Genomic DNA, 17113 nt, shown 5'->3' on the forward strand with positions numbered 1-17113 from the left:
GCAGGTCGCATAAATACTGTATGGCTCGTAACGCGTTGTGTGGAGCCCGGCTAGCTCAGTCGGTAGAGCATGAGACTCTTAATCTCAGGGTCGTGGGTTCGAGCCCCACGCTGGGCGGCGCCAAATTTTGTGTCTACGCGGATGCAACCTGCGCCCCTCTCGTGAGCCTTGCGTAATGAACGTAACGGGTTACGACGATGCCTAGCTTCGTATGAATATCAGAGGAATGGTTTTTGAAGCTGAAAGTAACTCTGAAATGAATTAAATGTGTTGTTTTGAAGTTTTAGGCGTACATCGATATCGTGTGAGATGTGTAAGAAAGCAGCAGCTGTGCTAACTAAATACAAATAATGGTCGCTAATGCGGTGCGTTTCCAGCTGAAGGGCTCCGATTCACTAGTCCACAAGAATACAGTACCCGAAAATTGCGCTAGGCGGCGCCTCCTTAGCTCAGTGGCAGAGCGCTGGTCTAGTAAACCAGAGGTCGTGAGTTCGATCCTCACAGGGGGCAAATGAATTTTGTAAAAGCCCCTTCTACCGTAGCCCTTTCGAAAAAAGCGGTCAAGGATAAAAAAAATTATGAATGGGTGCGGTATTAAAGAAGTGCTCTCGCAAATGAATAGTGCGAATGGTGCTATTAAAGTAGGCACCAGAAACTGCTGCTTTTGGCAGTCTCCGGAGAATGCCGACGTGAAATACTTAGTTCTTGTGATGTATTTTCTACCCCTGGTAGAGACCCTCGCGGTTGTCGTCGTCGTCGGCGCCGCCGCCGCTTTGGTAATAGCGGCAACTCGCCATTGTATGACATAGGGTGAGGTACCTTCTGCAACCGACTGAGATGGCAGTAAGCGATTGAAGCTGATTTGCAACCTCTTGTTTGATCAGCGTCATAAGGGCTTGAATGTAACTTGCGATGGGACACAGCAAGAAGTAGCGTCGCCTTTTTAGTACTGAAATTGGAGATGGAGAATTGCGTCAAAGATGGGAAATTCATTCCGGCAAGCGTACAAATGGCGAAAATGAGGTGTGTGTGGGGAAGCATATTGCGCCAGTGACCGTGTGGCCTAATGGATAAGGCGTCGGACTTCGGATCCGAAGATTGCAGGTTCGAATCCTGTCACGGTCGAGTTTTTCCAGTTCTGCAAAAGATGCATGCTGTTTTACTGTGTTGTTTGAGTACTACAAAACTAGTTGAAAGTTGCTGCTGTGCGCTTCCTGGCTGCAAACCGGCGTCTACCTGAAGCTCAAGCAAGACAAAGGGGTTGTGTAGCGAAATTTTCGGCACAGTGCCGATCAGGAGAGTTTTCTTGGAACTACTGCGTCTGACTCAGGACCCAAGAGCTACGCCACAGGCGTCTGCGCACAGTCGAGCATGTGTGTTGAATAATGGTGCTGATAGCCACGTATCATTTCAAGTAGATTTGATGCCTTTCGGAGACAATTTTTCATTGAATAGGATTGTAGCTCATTTGTGGCAGCAGGAAATAAGCTGTAGTCAAAAGGATCTTCCATAGAGGGTCGCAGGTCGCATAAATACTGTATGGCTCGTAACGCGTTGTGTGGAGCCCGGCTAGCTCAGTCGGTAGAGCATGAGACTCATAATCTCAGGGTCGTGGGTTCGAGCCCCACGCTGGGCGGCGCCAAATTTTGTGTCTACGCGGATGCAACCTGCGCCCCTCTCGTGAGCCTTGCGTAATGAACGTAACGGGTTACGACGATGCCTAGCTTCGTATGAATATCAGAGGAATGGTTTTTGAAGCTGAAAGTAACTCTGAAATGAATTAAATGTGTTGTTTTGAAGTTTTAGGCGTACATCGATATCGTGTGAGATGTGTAAGAAAGCAGCAGCTGTGCTAACTAAATACAAATAATGGTCGCTAATGCGGTGCGTTTCCAGCTGAAGGGCTCCGATTCACTAGTCCACAAGAATACAGTAAGGCGGCGCCTCCTTAGCTCAGTGGCAGAGCGCTGGTCTAGTAAACCAGAGGTCGTGAGTTCGATCCTCACAGGGGGCAAATGAATTTTGTAAAAGCCCCTTCTACCGTAGCCCTTTCGAAAAAAGCGGTCAAGGATAAAAAAAATTATGAATGGGTGCGGTATTAAAGAAGTGCTCTCGCAAATGAATAGTGCGAATGGTGCTATTAAAGTAGGCACCAGAAACTGCTGCTTTTGGCAGTCTCCGGAGAATGCCGACGTGAAATACTTAGTTCTTGTGATGTATTTTCTACCCCTGGTAGAGACCCTCGCGGTTGTCGTCGTCGTCGGCGCCGCCGCCGCTTTGGTAATAGCGGCAACTCGCCATTGTATGACATAGGGTGAGGTACCTTCTGCAACCGACTGAGATGGCAGTAAGCGATTGAAGCTGATTTGCAACCTCTTGTTTGATCAGCGTCATAAGGGCTTGAATGTAACTTGCGATGGGACACAGCAAGAAGTAGCGTCGCCTTTTTAGTACTGAAATTGGAGATGGAGAATTGCGTCAAAGATGGGAAATTCATTCCGGCAAGCGTACAAATGGCGAAAATGAGGTGTGTGTGGGGAAGCATATTGCGCCAGTGACCGTGTGGCCTAATGGATAAGGCGTCGGACTTCGGATCCGAAGATTGCAGGTTCGAATCCTGTCACGGTCGAGTTTTTCCAGTTCTGCAAAAGATGCATGCTGTTTTACTGTGTTGTTTGAGTACTACAAAACTAGTTGAAAGTTGCTGCTGTGCGCTTCCTGGCTGCAAACCGGCGTCTACCTGAAGCTCAAGCAAGACAAAGGGGTTGTGTAGCGAAATTTTCGGCACAGTGCCGATCAGGAGAGTTTTCTTGGAACTACTGCGTCTGACTCAGGACCCAAGAGCTACGCCACAGGCGTCTGCGCACAGTCGAGCATGTGTGTTGAATAATGGTGCTGATAGCCACGTATCATTTCAAGTAGATTTGATGCCTTTCGGAGACAATTTTTCATTGAATAGGATTGTAGCTCATTTGTGGCAGCAGGAAATAAGCTGTAGTCAAAAGGATCTTCCATAGAGGGTCGCAGGTCGCATAAATACTGTATGGCTCGTAACGCGTTGTGTGGAGCCCGGCTAGCTCAGTCGGTAGAGCATGAGACTCATAATCTCAGGGTCGTGGGTTCGAGCCCCACGCTGGGCGGCGCCAAATTTTGTGTCTACGCGGATGCAACCTGCGCCCCTCTCGTGAGCCTTGCGTAATGAACGTAACGGGTTACGACGATGCCTAGCTTCGTATGAATATCAGAGGAATGGTTTTTGAAGCTGAAAGTAACTCTGAAATGAATTAAATGTGTTGTTTTGAAGTTTTAGGCGTACATCGATATCGTGTGAGATGTGTAAGAAAGCAGCAGCTGTGCTAACTAAATACAAATAATGGTCGCTAATGCGGTGCGTTTCCAGCTGAAGGGCTCCGATTCACTAGTCCACAAGAATACAGTACCCGAAAATTGCGCTAGGCGGCGCCTCCTTAGCTCAGCGGCAGAGCGCTGGTCTAGTAAACCAGAGGTCGTGAGTTCGATCCTCACAGGGGGCAAATGAATTTTGTAAAAGCCCCTTCTACCGTAGCCCTTTCGAAAAAAGCGGTCAAGGATAAAAAAAATTATGAATGGGTGCGGTATTAAAGAAGTGCTCTCGCAAATGAATAGTGCGAATGGTGCTATTAAAGTAGGCACCAGAAACTGCTGCTTTTGGCAGTCTCCGGAGAATGCCGACGTGAAATACTTAGTTCTTGTGATGTATTTTCTACCCCTGGTAGAGACCCTCGCGGTTGTCGTCGTCGTCGGCGCCGCCGCCGCTTTGGTAATAGCGGCAACTCGCCATTGTATGACATAGGGTGAGGTACCTTCTGCAACCGACTGAGATGGCAGTAAGCGATTGAAGCTGATTTGCAACCTCTTGTTTGATCAGCGTCATAAGGGCTTGAATGTAACTTGCGATGGGACACAGCAAGAAGTAGCGTCGCCTTTTTAGTACTGAAATTGGAGATGGAGAATTGCGTCAAAGATGGGAAATTCATTCCGGCAAGCGTACAAATGGCGAAAATGAGGTGTGTGTGGGGAAGCATATTGCGCCAGTGACCGTGTGGCCTAATGGATAAGGCGTCGGACTTCGGATCCGAAGATTGCAGGTTCGAATCCTGTCACGGTCGAGTTTTTCCAGTTCTGCAAAAGATGCATGCTGTTTTACTGTGTTGTTTGAGTACTACAAAACTAGTTGAAAGTTGCTGCTGTGCGCTTCCTGGCTGCAAACCGGCGTCTACCTGAAGCTCAAGCAAGACAAAGGGGTTGTGTAGCGAAATTTTCGGCACAGTGCCGATCAGGAGAGTTTTCTTGGAACTACTGCGTCTGACTCAGGACCCAAGAGCTACGCCACAGGCGTCTGCGCACAGTCGAGCATGTGTGTTGAATAATGGTGCTGATAGCCACGTATCATTTCAAGTAGATTTGATGCCTTTCGGAGACAATTTTTCATTGAATAGGATTGTAGCTCATTTGTGGCAGCAGGAAATAAGCTGTAGTCAAAAGGATCTTCCATAGAGGGTCGCAGGTCGCATAAATACTGTATGGCTCGTAACGCGTTGTGTGGAGCCCGGCTAGCTCAGTCGGTAGAGCATGAGACTCATAATCTCAGGGTCGTGGGTTCGAGCCCCACGCTGGGCGGCGCCAAATTTTGTGTCTACGCGGATGCAACCTGCGCCCCTCTCGTGAGCCTTGCGTAATGAACGTAACGGGTTACGACGATGCCTAGCTTCGTATGAATATCAGAGGAATGGTTTTTGAAGCTGAAAGTAACTCTGAAATGAATTAAATGTGTTGTTTTGAAGTTTTAGGCGTACATCGATATCGTGTGAGATGTGTAAGAAAGCAGCAGCTGTGCTAACTAAATACAAATAATGGTCGCTAATGCGGTGCGTTTCCAGCTGAAGGGCTCCGATTCACTAGTCCACAAGAATACAGTACCCGAAAATTGCGCTAGGCGGCGCCTCCTTAGCTCAGTGGCAGAGCGCTGGTCTAGTAAACCAGAGGTCGTGAGTTCGATCCTCACAGGGGGCAAATGAATTTTGTAAAAGCCCCTTCTACCGTAGCCCTTTCGAAAAAAGCGGTCAAGGATAAAAAAAATTATGAATGGGTGCGGTATTAAAGAAGTGCTCTCGCAAATGAATAGTGCGAATGGTGCTATTAAAGTAGGCACCAGAAACTGCTGCTTTTGGCAGTCTCCGGAGAATGCCGACGTGAAATACTTAGTTCTTGTGATGTATTTTCTACCCCTGGTAGAGACCCTCGCGGTTGTCGTCGTCGTCGGCGCCGCCGCCGCTTTGGTAATAGCGGCAACTCGCCATTGTATGACATAGGGTGAGGTACCTTCTGCAACCGACTGAGATGGCAGTAAGCGATTGAAGCTGATTTGCAACCTCTTGTTTGATCAGCGTCATAAGGGCTTGAATGTAACTTGCGATGGGACACAGCAAGAAGTAGCGTCGCCTTTTTAGTACTGAAATTGGAGATGGAGAATTGCGTCAAAGATGGGAAATTCATTCCGGCAAGCGTACAAATGGCGAAAATGAGGTGTGTGTGGGGAAGCATATTGCGCCAGTGACCGTGTGGCCTAATGGATAAGGCGTCGGACTTCGGATCCGAAGATTGCAGGTTCGAATCCTGTCACGGTCGAGTTTTTCCAGTTCTGCAAAAGATGCATGCTGTTTTACTGTGTTGTTTGAGTACTACAAAACTAGTTGAAAGTTGCTGCTGTGCGCTTCCTGGCTGCAAACCGGCGTCTACCTGAAGCTCAAGCAAGACAAAGGGGTTGTGTAGCGAAATTTTCGGCACAGTGCCGATCAGGAGAGTTTTCTTGGAACTACTGCGTCTGACTCAGGACCCAAGAGCTACGCCACAGGCGTCTGCGCACAGTCGAGCATGTGTGTTGAATAATGGTGCTGATAGCCACGTATCATTTCAAGTAGATTTGATGCCTTTCGGAGACAATTTTTCATTGAATAGGATTGTAGCTCATTTGTGGCAGCAGGAAATAAGCTGTAGTCAAAAGGATCTTCCATAGAGGGTCGCAGGTCGCATAAATACTGTATGGCTCGTAACGCGTTGTGTGGAGCCCGGCTAGCTCAGTCGGTAGAGCATGAGACTCATAATCTCAGGGTCGTGGGTTCGAGCCCCACGCTGGGCGGCGCCAAATTTTGTGTCTACGCGGATGCAACCTGCGCCCCTCTCGTGAGCCTTGCGTAATGAACGTAACGGGTTACGACGATGCCTAGCTTCGTATGAATATCAGAGGAATGGTTTTTGAAGCTGAAAGTAACTCTGAAATGAATTAAATGTGTTGTTTTGAAGTTTTAGGCGTACATCGATATCGTGTGAGATGTGTAAGAAAGCAGCAGCTGTGCTAACTAAATACAAATAATGGTCGCTAATGCGGTGCGTTTCCAGCTGAAGGGCTCCGATTCACTAGTCCACAAGAATACAGTACCCGAAAATTGCGCTAGGCGGCGCCTCCTTAGCTCAGTGGCAGAGCGCTGGTCTAGTAAACCAGAGGTCGTGAGTTCGATCCTCACAGGGGGCAAATGAATTTTGTAAAAGCCCCTTCTACCGTAGCCCTTTCGAAAAAAGCGGTCAAGGATAAAAAAAATTATGAATGGGTGCGGTATTAAAGAAGTGCTCTCGCAAATGAATAGTGCGAATGGTGCTATTAAAGTAGGCACCAGAAACTGCTGCTTTTGGCAGTCTCCGGAGAATGCCGACGTGAAATACTTAGTTCTTGTGATGTATTTTCTACCCCTGGTAGAGACCCTCGCGGTTGTCGTCGTCGTCGGCGCCGCCGCCGCTTTGGTAATAGCGGCAACTCGCCATTGTATGACATAGGGTGAGGTACCTTCTGCAACCGACTGAGATGGCAGTAAGCGATTGAAGCTGATTTGCAACCTCTTGTTTGATCAGCGTCATAAGGGCTTGAATGTAACTTGCGATGGGACACAGCAAGAAGTAGCGTCGCCTTTTTAGTACTGAAATTGGAGATGGAGAATTGCGTCAAAGATGGGAAATTCATTCCGGCAAGCGTACAAATGGCGAAAATGAGGTGTGTGTGGGGAAGCATATTGCGCCAGTGACCGTGTGGCCTAATGGATAAGGCGTCGGACTTCGGATCCGAAGATTGCAGGTTCGAATCCTGTCACGGTCGAGTTTTTCCAGTTCTGCAAAAGATGCATGCTGTTTTACTGTGTTGTTTGAGTACTACAAAACTAGTTGAAAGTTGCTGCTGTGCGCTTCCTGGCTGCAAACCGGCGTCTACCTGAAGCTCAAGCAAGACAAAGGGGTTGTGTAGCGAAATTTTCGGCACAGTGCCGATCAGGAGAGTTTTCTTGGAACTACTGCGTCTGACTCAGGACCCAAGAGCTACGCCACAGGCGTCTGCGCACAGTCGAGCATGTGTGTTGAATAATGGTGCTGATAGCCACGTATCATTTCAAGTAGATTTGATGCCTTTCGGAGACAATTTTTCATTGAATAGGATTGTAGCTCATTTGTGGCAGCAGGAAATAAGCTGTAGTCAAAAGGATCTTCCATAGAGGGTCGCAGGTCGCATAAATACTGTATGGCTCGTAACGCGTTGTGTGGAGCCCGGCTAGCTCAGTCGGTAGAGCATGAGACTCTTAATCTCAGGGTCGTGGGTTCGAGCCCCACGCTGGGCGGCGCCAAATTTTGTGTCTACGCGGATGCAACCTGCGCCCCTCTCGTGAGCCTTGCGTAATGAACGTAACAGGTTACGACGATGCCTAGCTTCGTATGAATATCAGAGGAATGGTTTTTGAAGCTGAAAGTAACTCTGAAATGAATTAAATGTGTTGTTTTGAAGTTTTAGGCGTACATCGATATCGTGTGAGATGTGTAAGAAAGCAGCAGCTGTGCTAACTAAATACAAATAATGGTCGCTAATGCGGTGCGTTTCCAGCTGAAGGGCTCCGATTCACTAGTCCACAAGAATACAGTACCCGAAAATTGCGCTAGGCGGCGCCTCCTTAGCTCAGTGGCAGAGCGCTGGTGTAGTAAACCAGAGGTCGTGAGTTCGATCCTCACAGGGGGCAAATGAATTTTGTAAAAGCCCCTTCTACCGTAGCCCTTTCGAAAAAAGCGGTCAAGGATAAAAAAAATTATGAATGGGTGCGGTATTAAAGAAGTGCTCTCGCAAATGAATAGTGCGAATGGTGCTATTAAAGTAGGCACCAGAAACTGCTGCTTTTGGCAGTCTCCGGAGAATGCCGACGTGAAATACTTAGTTCTTGTGATGTATTTTCTACCCCTGGTAGAGACCCTCGCGGTTGTCGTCGTCGTCGGCGCCGCCGCCGCTTTGGTAATAGCGGCAACTCGCCATTGTATGACATAGGGTGAGGTACCTTCTGCAACCGACTGAGATGGCAGTAAGCGATTGAAGCTGATTTGCAACCTCTTGTTTGATCAGCGTCATAAGGGCTTGAATGTAACTTGCGATGGGACACAGCAAGAAGTAGCGTCGCCTTTTTAGTACTGAAATTGGAGATGGAGAATTGCGTCAAAGATGGGAAATTCATTCCGGCAAGCGTACAAATGGCGAAAATGAGGTGTGTGTGGGGAAGCATATTGCGCCAGTGACCGTGTGGCCTAATGGATAAGGCGTCGGACTTCGGATCCGAAGATTGCAGGTTCGAATCCTGTCACGGTCGAGTTTTTCCAGTTCTGCAAAAGATGCATGCTGTTTTACTGTGTTGTTTGAGTACTACAAAACTAGTTGAAAGTTGCTGCTGTGCGCTTCCTGGCTGCAAACCGGCGTCTACCTGAAGCTCAAGCAAGACAAAGGGGTTGTGTAGCGAAATTTTCGGCACAGTGCCGATCAGGAGAGTTTTCTTGGAACTACTGCGTCTGACTCAGGACCCAAGAGCTACGCCACAGGCGTCTGCGCACAGTCGAGCATGTGTGTTGAATAATGGTGCTGATAGCCACGTATCATTTCAAGTAGATTTGATGCCTTTCGGAGACAATTTTTCATTGAATAGGATTGTAGCTCATTTGTGGCAGCAGGAAATAAGCTGTAGTCAAAAGGATCTTCCATAGAGGGTCGCAGGTCGCATAAATACTGTATGGCTCGTAACGCGTTGTGTGGAGCCCGGCTAGCTCAGTCGGTAGAGCATGAGACTCTTAATCTCAGGGTCGTGGGTTCGAGCCCCACGCTGGGCGGCGCCAAATTTTGTGTCTACGCGGATGCAACCTGCGCCCCTCTCGTGAGCCTTGCGTAATGAACGTAACGGGTTACGACGATGCCTAGCTTCGTATGAATATCAGAGGAATGGTTTTTGAAGCTGAAAGTAACTCTGAAATGAATTAAATGTGTTGTTTTGAAGTTTTAGGCGTACATCGATATCGTGTGAGATGTGTAAGAAAGCAGCAGCTGTGCTAACTAAATACAAATAATGGTCGCTAATGCGGTGCGTTTCCAGCTGAAGGGCTCCGATTCACTAGTCCACAAGAATACAGTACCCGAAAATTGCGCTAGGCGGCGCCTCCTTAGCTCAGTGGCAGAGCGCTGGTGTAGTAAACCAGAGGTCGTGAGTTCGATCCTCACAGGGGGCAAATGAATTTTGTAAAAGCCCCTTCTACCGTAGCCCTTTCGAAAAAAGCGGTCAAGGATAAAAAAAATTAAGAATGGGTGCGGTATTAAAGAAGTGCTCTCGCAAATGAATAGTGCGAATGGTGCTATTAAAGTAGGCACCAGAAACTGCTGCTTTTGGCAGTCTCCGGAGAATGCCGACGTGAAATACTTAGTTCTTGTGATGTATTTTCTACCCCTGGTAGAGACCCTCGCGGTTGTCGTCGTCGTCGGCGCCGCCGCCGCTTTGGTAATAGCGGCAACTCGCCATTGTATGACATAGGGTGAGGTACCTTCTGCAACCGACTGAGATGGCAGTAAGCGATTGAAGCTGATTTGCAACCTCTTGTTTGATCAGCGTCATAAGGGCTTGAATGTAACTTGCGATGGGACACAGCAAGAAGTAGCGTCGCCTTTTTAGTACTGAAATTGGAGATGGAGAATTGCGTCAAAGATGGGAAATTCATTCCGGCAAGCGTACAAATGGCGAAAATGAGGTGTGTGTGGGGAAGCATATTGCGCCAGTGACCGTGTGGCCTAATGGATAAGGCGTCGGACTTCGGATCCGAAGATTGCAGGTTCGAATCCTGTCACGGTCGAGTTTTTCCAGTTCTGCAAAAGATGCATGCTGTTTTACTGTGTTGTTTGAGTACTACAAAACTAGTTGAAAGTTGCTGCTGTGCGCTTCCTGGCTGCAAACCGGCGTCTACCTGAAGCTCAAGCAAGACAAAGGGGTTGTGTAGCGAAATTTTCGGCACAGTGCCGATCAGGAGAGTTTTCTTGGAACTACTGCGTCTGACTCAGGACCCAAGAGCTACGCCACAGGCGTCTGCGCACAGTCGAGCATGTGTGTTGAATAATGGTGCTGATAGCCACGTATCATTTCAAGTAGATTTGATGCCTTTCGGAGACAATTTTTCATTGAATAGGATTGTAGCTCATTTGTGGCAGCAGGAAATAAGCTGTAGTCAAAAGGATCTTCCATAGAGGGTCGCAGGTCGCATAAATACTGTATGGCTCATAACGCGTTGTGTGGAGCCCGGCTAGCTCAGTCGGTAGAGCATGAGACTCTTAATCTCAGGGTCGTGGGTTCGAGCCCCACGCTGGGCGGCGCCAAATTTTGTGTCTACGCGGATGCAACCTGCGCCCCTCTCGTGAGCCTTGCGTAATGAACGTAACGGGTTACGACGATGCCTAGCTTCGTATGAATATCAGAGGAATGGTTTTTGAAGCTGAAAGTAACTCTGAAATGAATTAAATGTGTTGTTTTGAAGTTTTAGGCGTACATCGATATCGTGTGAGATGTGTAAGAAAGCAGCAGCTGTGCTAACTAAATACAAATAATGGTCGCTAATGCGGTGCGTTTCCAGCTGAAGGGCTCCGATTCACTAGTCCACAAGAATACAGTACCCGAAAATTGCGCTAGGCGGCGCCTCCTTAGCTCAGTGGCAGAGCGCTGGTCTAGTAAACCAGAGGTCGTGAGTTCGATCCTCACAGGGGGCAAATGAATTTTGTAAAAGCCCCTTCTACCGTAGCCCTTTCGAAAAAAGCGGTCAAGGATAAAAAAAATTATGAATGGGTGCGGTATTAAAGAAGTGCTCTCGCAAATGAATAGTGCGAATGGTGCTATTAAAGTAGGCACCAGAAACTGCTGCTTTTGGCAGTCTCCGGAGAATGCCGACGTGAAATACTTAGTTCTTGTGATGTATTTTCTACCCCTGGTAGAGACCCTCGCGGTTGTCGTCGTCGTCGTCGGCGCCGCCGCCGCTTTGGTAATAGCGGCAACTCGCCATTGTATGACATAGGGTGAGGTACCTTCTGCAACCGACTGAGATGGCAGTAAGCGATTGAAGCTGATTTGCAACCTCTTGTTTGATCAGCGTCATAAGGGCTTGAATGTAACTTGCGATGGGACACAGCAAGAAGTAGCGTCGCCTTTTTAGTACTGAAATTGGAGATGGAGAATTGCGTCAAAGATGGGAAATTCATTCCGGCAAGCGTACAAATGGCGAAAATGAGGTGTGTGTGGGGAAGCATATTGCGCCAGTGACCGTGTGGCCTAATCAGTCGGCCCTCGGCGGCCGTGGTGAGCGGACGTGTGGTGCTTACGTCGCCGCTGCTGCTGGCTGTTGTGGTGAGTGCCGCCTTTGCTGTACACAGTGACGTGTTATTGTTTGGACTATGTGTAGGATTCCAACATGAGTCACTTAACACGACGGGATACTTTGAAGTTTGTGTTTGATTCAAACTATGCAAGACCAAAATCGTTTGAATTAGAATCGTGGATTGAGGAAGCTTTGAAACGATCCTTTGATGACATTCTTGGAGTCCATTTATCGATAGTTAGCAGCACTGCCTATATAAAGTTTAAATCTGCCGAAATCTGTGAACAAATCATTGACTCTTGTAGTGGTCGTTTGAAGTTTAAGCATTGTGATGGGAATGTTGGAGAGGTTCTCGTGTCTCATGCAGGGTTTGGTGTCCGCACCGTTCGAATATTCGAACTACCGTTTGAAGTACCCCCGGAACACATCAACGCTGCTTTGGACAGCTATGGTAAGGTCATTAGCAATGTTGCCGAAAAGTGGTTGTCTTTCAAAGTCCCTGTTTTGAACGGTGTTCGTCAGGTCAAGATAGAGTTGAAGAGACACATCCCGTCATATCTCACTATTTGTGGATACAGGGCGATCGTTATGTACGACGGTCAACCTAGAACTTGTGCAGGTTGTGGTGCCACTGATCACGTTCGCGCTCAGTGTATGCAGCGACGAGTAACGCAATTACCATCTGGCGAAAGGACGGCAACTAACAGGATGTCGACACTGCCTCTCACATATGTAGCGGCAGTCCGCTCGACCACGGCCGCGGCGGTGCAACCTGACGTGGTCACCGATCCCAGGGCTTCGGACACTGATCTAGATACGCCCATGGACACTTCCAGTCTGGCCGGCATCGCTGTTCCTACTACAGAAGTACCGGTGGCCAGTAGCATCCCGGCGGTTCCGTCTTTAGACAGCCACCAAGAGGTTGCTCACTCCCAGGAAGCTCACACTGGTCGCCACGTTAACAGCAATATGGATCCCATTTCAGTTCAGAATGCACTTCCTCCTGCACAGGACTCCACTTCTTCCTCGTCGGCTGCAGAACTTCAAAGAGTCGAAACTTCTCCCAAGAAACACAAGAAAAGGAGGATCGCCCACAAAGATGCCGCCCACACCGCACCACCTTTGCGCGAAAAAGGGGCGCAAATTGCCCGTTCCTTGCCTGACGTCTCTCTTGACGACCCCACTGAACAGCCGCTGCATGAGACCCCACAGGTCTCGGACGTCTCCGTGCCCCACCCCGATGGTGACGGCCAGGTCGCTGCGAACGAGGAACAGAACCCTCGTGAGGACCTCAGGGATACCCCCGAACATCAATCTCAAAATGATCAGGGCTCAATTGGCGAGGTGGCCGCTGTTAATGTGGTCAATTGGGCAGATGACACTGACGATGTAATAATGGACCAGAGCCTGTCTGTGGTAGGGCCATCTCCAGGAAATTTACCCGCATTACCGGTCGGCGACTTAAGTACGACACGACCTGTCTCAAAACACCCGACGGGGGACGATGATTACCTATCTGATACCTACTAAAGGTTATAATTTTCTGTTCTTCTGCATATCTACTTTGCTTTTTTCTCTTTCTGCCAACATTTAGCAGTTCATGCAGTCCTACCAGGATTATAAGTTAGCTACAATTAACGTTAATAGAATTACTTCTGTACAGAAGCTCTCTAGCTTTCGTGATTATTTATACAGCTGCGATGCTGATATTGTGCTGTTGCAGGAGGTCGATGAGAAATTTCAGCCTGACATTCCTGGCTACCAATTACTCAAAAACACCACCCCAGACAGTTCTTCAGGTACCGCTCTATTAACCAAAGTGGGCGTGGCCGTCTCCGACGTTGAACGACTCGAAAATGGCAGGGGTATAGCGTGCCTTATCAACGGCATTAGATTTGTTAATGTATATGCCCCTTCCGGGAATCAGAATAGAACGAGACGAGCTCAGTTCTTTGCCACTGACTTATTATATCTTTTGCGCCGCAGCCGGGAGGACGTGGTTATCGGAGGCGATTTTAATTGTGTTTTGAAGCCAAAGGACCAATGGCCGAACTTTAATGGATGTGCTACTCTCGGCGAAACAGTACGTCAATTAGAGCTGGAGGATACGTGGGAAATAACACACGGGGAACAACGGTGCTTCACGTACCATACGGCACAAATGGCCAGCCGCCTCGACAGGATCTACGTGGGGAAAAACCTGCGAGAGCGGGTATCTTCCTCGGAAAAGTGGCCACTGTATTTTTCCGACCATTTAGCTTACCATTGTATCATTCGTATGGCGCGCCAGCAAACTTTCCGTGGTCGGACAGGATGGAAACTTAACGTCAGTATTCTCAGGGAACAGGAGTTACGAGACCGTCTACAAGAAGCCTGGGAAACTTGTTTACGTCGACGACCAACATTCCCATCGGTAACGCAGTGGTGGTGCCGTTGTGCAAAACCTAGGCTTATTCGTTGTTTGAAGGCGTATAGTTCTGACAGGAGCCGGATGCAGAAAGAGACTTTTGAATTTTATTTTCGCTGTCTCCGTGACTTGTATTCTGAAGCACATGTCACGCAGGAACAATTTCTTCAGATTAAACGGATCAAATCAAAGTTGACGCTCCTCAAACGCAGGCAAATGGAAGGCGTTAAAATCCGTTCGCGAGATAGCGCCGGCACTTCTGACGAACAACCATCCGCCTTCCACCTAGGGACAGAGAAACGCCGCGCACGACAAAAATTGATTACCCGCTTACGAACTGAAGACGGTACCTTTGTGACGACCCAGGCTGAAATTAAGGAGTCTCTAACGGCCTACTACGAGCGACTATACAGAGCACAACCAGCCGATGATGCGGCAATCGCGGCGATGCATGCATATCTTCCGACAACGCTCGATGAGGACGACAGGCAATTGTTGATCAGTGATGTCACCGCGGTGGAGATTCGGGAGGCACTGAGCAGGGCTCAGGCCAACAAATCGCCCGGCATTGATGGTCTGCCGATTGAATTTTATAAGCAGTTCTGGGACCTCCTCGAACATTGTTTTGTTTGCATCTGCAATGAACTGCGCGCCGGCCAACAGTTACCAGATGGTTTCAATGACAGCCTGATCGTTTTGGTCCCAAAAGAATACCCCCATCAGGATATTGCCAAATTCCGCCCTATCTCCCTGTTGAACTCTGACTAAAAGATTGTGGCCCGCGTCATAGCAGGTAGACTTAAACATGTCCTTGCAAAAATTATACATCACAGCCAGGCAGCAGCGGTCCCGGGCCGCACGATCTTTAAATGTCTTGCCGATTACAGGGAGCTCGTTTCGTTTACTGCGATCACACGCCCGGAAGCAGCAATCTTGGCTTTAGATCAATGTCAGGCCTTTGATCGGATCCTGCATCGCTACCTCTTCCACACCATGAACCACTTAGGATTTGGTGACGGCTTTACTGCAATGGTCAGCAACATGTACACCTCGGCCACTTCTCAGATCATCGTCAATGGTCAATTCACCCGGCGGATTCCGATTCAGCGGTCAATCAGACAGGGCTGTCCCATGTCCATGTGTCTCTTCGTGATCGCAATTGAGCCACTTGTAAGGATGCTGAATTGTAACCTTCCAGGTTTAAACCTGTATTCCAGCACCCTCAAATGCATTGCGTACGCCGACGATGTGGGTGTCATTGTGCGTTCGGAACAAGACCTCACGGCCGTTAGGAATAGTATCACCGATTACGAGCGAGCCTCCGGTTCTCAGCTAAACTATGGAAAGACTTGCCTCCTGCCTATAGGCAGTGGATTTCGCACAGACGCCATTTTGCCGTACAGAAGATGTGCGACTCTCAAACTTCTTGGTATCAAGATGAGCAGTTGCCCCCTACGAACAACGGTAGACAATTGGAAACATCTTTTGGCTATGTCTCGGGGCTGCTTACAGTATCATAAAGGCAGAGAACAGGACTTATTGCAGAGAGTTCATTTCGTTAATACCATGATTCTCTCGAAAATTTGGTATGTCGGGCAAATACTTCCTGTGGTCGACAGTGTTGCGAGGAAAATTATGTCGGCAGTAGGTTGGTACATCTGGAGGGGTGACATCTTCAAGGTGGGCATCAATGTCATCACTCTCCCACCAGACAAAGGCGGCCTCGGCCTGACGGATGTTCAAACCAAATGTAAGGCACTCTTGATCCGGCGTACACTGCAGCTCTGCCACGAATATCCTGACAGCGCGCTGAGTATGGCCATACGCACATTTCAGCCTCAGACTATGCACATCCCCATCAACCTTCGGGAAACGCATTTCAAAGCAAACCACATTAGGATGTTTCTTTTGGAAAGTAGTTATCTCCAAATGAAATCGAGAGTCCCGCTACGTGCCCTTACCACTGCCAACCTCTACCGGCTACTGAACGACACAGGCAGGGTCAACCGCATGGAACTGAAGTATCCCTCTAAAGACTGGGCTCTAATCTGGAAGACTATACATAACAACGTGCTAGATACCGGTATTCGATCACTGTGGTATAAAGTTGTTAATGAAACTCTACCCACCGCCGAAAAACTTCATAAAATACATTTGTCAGCTACTGACAAATGTAGGGAGTGCGGCCTTGTCGACAATTTGCAACACAGATGTGTTTGTGGTGCGAACAGTCTTATTTGGGAATGGTGTAGAATGACCATGGCTTTGATCTGCCGCACGGCACGACGGCACATCTCTCTTACGTCCGTGCTCCAACCCGACGACGCGTACTACCCCACAACCAAGGCAAACACCTGGACGTGGTTGGCTGGACACACCCTATGTTACTTGCTTGGCGCCCAGGAGGGGCGTTCATACCTGGACTACAGATTATACCTCGCCACACAGGCACAACTGCTAATGCAGGATGTCAAACATAGGCAAAAGTTTGCAAATTATATCTTAGCGCTCCAAATCACGACCCTGTAAACGAATTCAGTAAGGTTTCTTCCACGGCCACGTATATATCCACCTTCTCAAATATAAATGAAAATCTCAATAAATAAATTACAAATAAAAAAAACAAATATGTCCAACGACAACAATGAAACAACGAAAAAGAAGAACAGGAACAAAGTCGACACTCATGGTGTCTGCAGTAGTCACTGATTGGGAATGTTCATGCTTGGTGTTTTAAATGTCTTGTTTAACCTAGCCCTTCGTCTCCGTTAATTCAGCAGGAATTTGATTTACATTCTCCCAACATGGATGGTGAAGCTGACCATTCGTTTGGACGTGGTGTCCACTGGGTTTTTCGTTTATGTTTTATGTTTGCAAATTTACATGGAAGATGTATCCGTTTCACTCAACTGCGAACATTACTTGCTTCTTTATTTATTTGACGTCGACGAGGGAAGATGAAACAGGATTTATTTC

At 48.2% G+C, this 17113-nt stretch overlaps 23 non-coding genes across 23 annotated transcripts; all 23 read left to right on the top strand.

Moving 5' to 3' along the window:
• The first annotated feature begins 44 nt into the window (after positions 1-44).
• Trnak-cuu lies at positions 45-117 on the top strand. Its single transcript has one exon. It is a non-coding gene; the product is annotated as a tRNA-Lys (tRNA).
• Positions 118-438: 321 nt separating this feature from the next.
• Positions 439-510, top strand: Trnat-agu. The gene has a single exon. It is a non-coding gene; the product is annotated as a tRNA-Thr (tRNA).
• Positions 511-1052: 542 nt separating this feature from the next.
• On the top strand, positions 1053-1125 carry Trnar-ucg. Its single transcript has one exon. It is a non-coding gene; the product is annotated as a tRNA-Arg (tRNA).
• Positions 1126-1563: 438 nt separating this feature from the next.
• On the top strand, positions 1564-1636 carry Trnam-cau. Its single transcript has one exon. It is a non-coding gene; the product is annotated as a tRNA-Met (tRNA).
• A 306-nt stretch (positions 1637-1942) lies between these two features.
• Positions 1943-2014, top strand: Trnat-agu. Its single transcript has one exon. It is a non-coding gene; the product is annotated as a tRNA-Thr (tRNA).
• A 542-nt stretch (positions 2015-2556) lies between these two features.
• Trnar-ucg lies at positions 2557-2629 on the top strand. The gene has a single exon. It is a non-coding gene; the product is annotated as a tRNA-Arg (tRNA).
• A 438-nt stretch (positions 2630-3067) lies between these two features.
• Positions 3068-3140, top strand: Trnam-cau. The gene has a single exon. It is a non-coding gene; the product is annotated as a tRNA-Met (tRNA).
• A 321-nt stretch (positions 3141-3461) lies between these two features.
• On the top strand, positions 3462-3533 carry Trnat-agu. The gene has a single exon. It is a non-coding gene; the product is annotated as a tRNA-Thr (tRNA).
• Positions 3534-4075: 542 nt separating this feature from the next.
• Trnar-ucg lies at positions 4076-4148 on the top strand. Its single transcript has one exon. It is a non-coding gene; the product is annotated as a tRNA-Arg (tRNA).
• A 438-nt stretch (positions 4149-4586) lies between these two features.
• On the top strand, positions 4587-4659 carry Trnam-cau. Its single transcript has one exon. It is a non-coding gene; the product is annotated as a tRNA-Met (tRNA).
• Positions 4660-4980: 321 nt separating this feature from the next.
• Positions 4981-5052, top strand: Trnat-agu. The gene has a single exon. It is a non-coding gene; the product is annotated as a tRNA-Thr (tRNA).
• A 542-nt stretch (positions 5053-5594) lies between these two features.
• Trnar-ucg lies at positions 5595-5667 on the top strand. The gene has a single exon. It is a non-coding gene; the product is annotated as a tRNA-Arg (tRNA).
• A 438-nt stretch (positions 5668-6105) lies between these two features.
• Positions 6106-6178, top strand: Trnam-cau. Its single transcript has one exon. It is a non-coding gene; the product is annotated as a tRNA-Met (tRNA).
• Positions 6179-6499: 321 nt separating this feature from the next.
• On the top strand, positions 6500-6571 carry Trnat-agu. The gene has a single exon. It is a non-coding gene; the product is annotated as a tRNA-Thr (tRNA).
• A 542-nt stretch (positions 6572-7113) lies between these two features.
• Trnar-ucg lies at positions 7114-7186 on the top strand. Its single transcript has one exon. It is a non-coding gene; the product is annotated as a tRNA-Arg (tRNA).
• A 438-nt stretch (positions 7187-7624) lies between these two features.
• On the top strand, positions 7625-7697 carry Trnak-cuu. Its single transcript has one exon. It is a non-coding gene; the product is annotated as a tRNA-Lys (tRNA).
• A 321-nt stretch (positions 7698-8018) lies between these two features.
• Trnat-agu lies at positions 8019-8090 on the top strand. Its single transcript has one exon. It is a non-coding gene; the product is annotated as a tRNA-Thr (tRNA).
• Positions 8091-8632: 542 nt separating this feature from the next.
• Positions 8633-8705, top strand: Trnar-ucg. Its single transcript has one exon. It is a non-coding gene; the product is annotated as a tRNA-Arg (tRNA).
• Positions 8706-9143: 438 nt separating this feature from the next.
• On the top strand, positions 9144-9216 carry Trnak-cuu. Its single transcript has one exon. It is a non-coding gene; the product is annotated as a tRNA-Lys (tRNA).
• Positions 9217-9537: 321 nt separating this feature from the next.
• Positions 9538-9609, top strand: Trnat-agu. The gene has a single exon. It is a non-coding gene; the product is annotated as a tRNA-Thr (tRNA).
• A 542-nt stretch (positions 9610-10151) lies between these two features.
• Trnar-ucg lies at positions 10152-10224 on the top strand. The gene has a single exon. It is a non-coding gene; the product is annotated as a tRNA-Arg (tRNA).
• Positions 10225-10662: 438 nt separating this feature from the next.
• Positions 10663-10735, top strand: Trnak-cuu. Its single transcript has one exon. It is a non-coding gene; the product is annotated as a tRNA-Lys (tRNA).
• Positions 10736-11056: 321 nt separating this feature from the next.
• Trnat-agu lies at positions 11057-11128 on the top strand. Its single transcript has one exon. It is a non-coding gene; the product is annotated as a tRNA-Thr (tRNA).
• Positions 11129-17113: the final 5985 nt, after the last annotated feature.

Source organism: Schistocerca americana, chromosome 7 (genome assembly GCF_021461395.2).
Source record: "Schistocerca americana isolate TAMUIC-IGC-003095 chromosome 7, iqSchAmer2.1, whole genome shotgun sequence".
Classification (NCBI taxonomy): domain Eukaryota; kingdom Metazoa; phylum Arthropoda; class Insecta; order Orthoptera; family Acrididae; genus Schistocerca; species Schistocerca americana.